Genomic DNA, 5,000 nt, shown 5'->3' on the forward strand with positions numbered 1-5,000 from the left:
CGAGATGAGGACCGGCCGTCTACGACTCCCTATGATGAGGCACCAGGGCGGGGGAGGCGGAAGAGACTCGACGCTATTCCCCCCGGTACTGAGAGGCGAACCCGCAAGGGCGGGGAGGAACTGCCGTGCCCATAGCGGCCCTCGGCGGGCCGGGCAGGCGCCTACCCCTGGCGGGTCTCGTGTTCCGATCTACCAGTGCTTTTAAGGGAAAAAGCGAGAAAAACGGAGAAAATTCGAAAAAGTGACGAAAAAGGGGAAAAAGCATGGAAAAGGGGCTGAAAAGCCCGCACCCGTAGCTTCCTGGGCGGCCCGGGGGCCGTGCGGGGGCTTGGCGGTCCGTTTACCATAGCCCCAGGTGCTTGGACCCCTGTAATTGCTACTGTCTCCTGAAAATCTGACCATACCCTTCTGGTCACCCTACGGCGCAGCGATACCTCCACACCGCGGTCGAGGCGGGACTCATGCCCGGGAAGAGGCCTCGGGGTCGGACACGAGCCGGGGAGCGATAGGCCTGGATCTGCCACCCCGGCGTAAAAAGTGGGACTTAGAAAAATTTTTGGACTTAGAAAAATTTTCGACAAGGGAGATCCTCCTGGAGGAATCGGGCCTCAGGCCGACGAGGAGCACTCTCGTCGGACACTTTCGGCCGGCACCCGCGATCACAGCCCTGGAGGTGGACTTAGAAAAATTTTCACTCTGCACTCACAGGCCGAATCCTCATGGAGGAATCGGCCTCTAGCCCAGCACAGGCACCTCTGGTCGGCCACGCTATGCGCCCACACCCGCGATCACAGCCCTGGAGGTATTATTTTTTGGACTTTGAAAATTTTTTCACTCTGCACACACAGGCCGAATCCTCATGGAGGAATCGGCCTCTAGCCCAGCGCAGGCACCTCTGGTCGGCCACGCTATGCGCCCACACCCGCGATCACATCCCTGGAGGTATTATTTTTTGGACTTTGAAAATTTTTTCACTCTGCACACACAGGCCGAATCCTCATGGAGGAATCGGCCTCTAGCCCAGCGCAGGCACCTCTGGTCGGCCACGCTATGCGCCCACACCCGCGATCACATCCCTGGAGGTATTATTTTTTGGACTTTGAAAATTTTTTCACTCTGCACTCACAGGCCGAATCCTCATGGAGGAATCGGCCTCTAGCCCAGCACATGCACCTCTGGTCGGCCACGCTATGCGCCCACACCCGCGGTCACACTCCTGGAGGTCCGAATTTTTTTTTTCTTTTCTTTTCTTTTCAGGCCGAATCCTCCTGGAGGAATTGCATTCTCCCCGACCCCAGGCACCATCGGCGGGCACCCCCCACCCGCGACCACGCCACCTGGAGGTCAGATTTTCGAAAAATTTTCTTTCGCCTTTATCTCGGAAACGGCCAATTCCGCCTGGGAAAAAACGATTTTGGCCGGCCCTAGGCACTCCCCACGGCCACTTTGGGCCTCCCCCCGCTGCCCATGGGGCTTCTGGGAACCGGGGGGGGGGGCCCCGACTTCGGACGGCCGTATCTCGGCCACCGTTGGTCCGATCGGCTCCAAATTTCGCAGGGGAGTCCATGGGGAGGCCCCGGACCCGATGCCACATACCCCGGGGCCGACGCCCCCCGCCGGCGCCCCCTGGAGGATGGGAGTCTGTTACATCTCCTGGGGCTATGGGAAATTTTCTGGCTCTCAGCTCACATGCAGGCTGAATCCTCCTGGAGGAATTGCATTCTCCCCGACCCCAGGCACCCTCGGCGGGCACCCCCACCCGCGACCACGCCACCTGGAGGTCAGATTTTCGAAAAATTTTCTTTCGCCTATATCTCGGAAACGGCCAATTCCGCCTGGGAAAAAACGATTTTGGCCGGCCCTAGGCACTCCCCACGGCCACTTTGGGCCTCCCCCCGCTGCCCATGGGGCTTCTGGGAACCGGGGGGGGGGCCCCCGACTTCGGACGGCCGTATCTCGGCCACCGTTGGTCCGATCGGCTCCAAATTTCGCAGGGGAGTCCATGGGGAGGCCCCGGACCCGATGCCACATGCCCCGGGGCCGACATCCCCCGCCGGCGCCCCCTGGAGGATGGGGGTCCGTTACATCTCCTGGGGCTATGGGAATTTTTCTGGCTCTCAGCTCAGGTGCAGGCTGAATCCTCCTGGAGGAATTGGATTCTCCCCGAAGCCAGGCACCTCAGGTCAGCCATGTAGGTGCCCCCCACTGCGCTCACACTTGTAGAGGTCATGATTTGGGGGATTTTGAATTTTTCTGGGTCTCTGAACATTTTGGGGAAAATATTCACACTCTGCACGCGCAGGCCAAATCATCATGGAGGAATCGGCCTCCAGCCCAGCACAAGCACCTCAGGTCGGACACAGTAGGTGCCTGCACTGGGCTCACACCCATGGAGGTCATGATTTGGGGGATTTTGAATTTTTCTGGGTCTCTGAACATTTTGGGGAAAATATTCACACTCTGCAGGCGCAGGCCAAATCATCATGGAGGAATTGGCCTCTAGCCCAGCACAAGCACCTCAGGTCGGACACACTATGTGCCTGCACTGGGCTCACACCCATGGAGGTCATGATTTTTAGGACATTGATTTATTTTGGGACCCTGAACATTTTGGGGAAAATATTCACACTCTGCACGCGCAGGCCAAATCATCATGGAGGAATGGGCCTCTAGCCCAGCACAAGCACCTCAGGTCGGACACACCATGTGCCTACACTGGGCTCACACCCATGGAGGTCATGATTTTGGGGATTTTGAATTTTTTTGGGTCTCTGATCATTTCTGGGACTTAGAAAAAGTTTGGGACTTAGAAAAATTTCCACACTTGGAAAAAGTTGGGGACTTAGAAAAATTTTCACTCTGCACTTACAGGCCAAATCATCATGGAGGAATGGGGCTCTAGCCCAGCACAGGCACCTCAGGTCGGACACACTATGTGCCTACACTGGGCTCACACCCATGGAGGTCATGATTTTTGGGACTTTGAAAAAAAATGGGACTTTGAAAAATTATCACACTTGGAAAAAGTTGGGGACTTTGAAAAATTTCCACACTTAGAAAAAGTTGGGAACTTAGAAAAATTTTCACTCAGCACTAACAGGCCAAATCATCATGGAGGAATGGGCCTCTAGCCCAGCACAAGCACCTCAGGTCGGACACACTATGTGCCTACACTGGGCTCACACCCATGGAGGTCATGATTTTTGGGACTTAGAAAAAAAATGGGACTTTGAAAAATTTTCACACTTAGAAAAAGTTGGGGACATAGAAAAATTTCTGGACTTAGAAAAATTTCCACACTTAGAAAAATTTTGGGACTTAGAAAAATTTTTACTAGGCACACACAGGCCAAATCATCATGGAGGAATCAGCCTTTAGCCCAGCACAGGCACCTCAGGTCGGACACACCATGTGCATACACTGGGCTCACACCCATGGAGGTCATGATTTTTGGGACTTAGAAAAAAATTGGGACTTTGAAAAAATTATCACACTTAGAAAAAGTTGGGGACTTAGAAAAATTTCCACACTTAGAAAAAATTCCACACTTAGAAAAATTTTCACTAGGCACACACAGGCCAAATCATCATGGAGGAATGGGCCTCTAGCCCAGCACAAGCACATCAGGTCGGACACACTATGTGCCTACACTGGGCTCACACCCATGGAGGTCATGATTTTTGGGACTTAGAAAAAAAATGGGACTTTGAAAAAGTTGGGGACTTAGAAAAATTTCTGGACTTAGAAAAATTTCCACACTTAGAAAAAGTTGGGGACTTAGAAAAATTTTCACTAGGCACACACAGGCCAAATCATCATGGAGGAATTGGCCTTTAGCCCAGCACAAGCACCTCAGGTCGGACACACTATGTGCCTACACTGGGCTCACACCCATGGAGGTCATGATTTTTGGGACTTTAATTTTTTTTGGGTCTCTGATCATTTCTGGGACTTTGAAAAAAAAATGGGACTTAGAAAAATTTTCACACTTAGAAAAAGTTGGGGACTTAGAAAAATTTCTGGACTTAGAAAAATTTCCACACTTAGAAAAAGTTGGGGACTTAGAAAAATTTTCACTCAGCACTCACAGGCCAAATCATCATGGAGGAATCAGCCCTTAGCCCAGCACAGGCACCTCAGGTCGGACACACTATGTGCATACACTGGGCTCACACCCATGGAGGTCATGATTTTTGGGACTTAGAAAAATTTTGGGACTTTGAAAAATTTTTACTAGGCACACACAGGCCAAATCATCATGGAGGAATCAGCCTTTAGCCCAGCACAAGCACATCAGGTCGGACACACTATGTGCCTACACTGGGCTAACACCCATGGAGGTCATGATTTTTGGGACTTAGAAAAATTTTGGGACTTTGAAAAATTTTTACTAGGCACACACAGGCCAAATCATCATGGAGGAATCAGCCTTTAGCCCAGCACAAGCACCTCAGGTCGGACACACTATGTGCCTACACTGGGCTAACACCCATGGAGGTCATGATTTTTGGGACTTAGAAAAAAAATGGGACTTTGAAAAATTATCACACTTAGAAAAAGTTGGGGACTTAGAAAAAATTCCACACTTAGAAAAATTTTCACTAGGCACACACAGGCCAAATCATCATGGAGGAATCAGCCTTTAGCCCAGCACAGGCACCTCAGGTCGGACACACCATGTGCATACACTGGGCTCACACCCATGGAGGTCATGATTTTTGGGACTTAGAAAAAAATTGGGACTTTGAAAAATTATCACACTGAGAAAAAGTTGGGGACTTAGAAAAATTTTGGGACTTAGAAAAATTTTGGGACTTAGAAAAATTTTTTACTAGGCACACACAGGCCAAATCATCATGGAGGAATCAGCCTTTAGCCCAGCACAAGCACCTCAGGTCGGACACACTAAGTGCCTACACTGGGCTAACACCCATGGAGGTCATGATTTTTGGGACTTAGAAAAATTTTGGGACTTAGAAAAATTTTTACTAGGCACACAC

The sequence above is a fragment of the Clarias gariepinus genome, chromosome 27 (genome assembly GCF_024256425.1).
Source record: "Clarias gariepinus isolate MV-2021 ecotype Netherlands chromosome 27, CGAR_prim_01v2, whole genome shotgun sequence".
Lineage (NCBI taxonomy): Eukaryota > Metazoa > Chordata > Actinopteri > Siluriformes > Clariidae > Clarias > Clarias gariepinus.